Source organism: Odontomachus brunneus, unplaced genomic scaffold (assembly GCF_010583005.1).
Source record: "Odontomachus brunneus isolate Ranch 3 - 2012 unplaced genomic scaffold, Obru_v1 Obru_scaffold_116, whole genome shotgun sequence".
NCBI classification, from domain to species: domain Eukaryota; kingdom Metazoa; phylum Arthropoda; class Insecta; order Hymenoptera; family Formicidae; genus Odontomachus; species Odontomachus brunneus.
In genome coordinates this window covers 800784-801023 of record NW_022639566.1, presented here as the reverse complement: position 1 = coordinate 801023, position 240 = coordinate 800784, and positions in this window count along the sequence as shown.

Genomic DNA, 240 nt, shown 5'->3' with positions numbered 1-240 from the left:
TAATCACTAATAATTTTTTAGTATTTCTTAGTATGATATTTCTATAAGGGGGGATAAGGTACTTTACATGTAAGAATGTGTGAAAGCGTAATGTATGTAGCTGTACGATAAGGTTAAGATAGAAATTAATAACAACGTTGCCTACTGAGAAGTGTAAAGGTAGGGAAAATAATTTATTATTTTTGTTATATACTTAGTCTCTTTACCCTTATAGAAATATCATACTAAGAATCATTGATA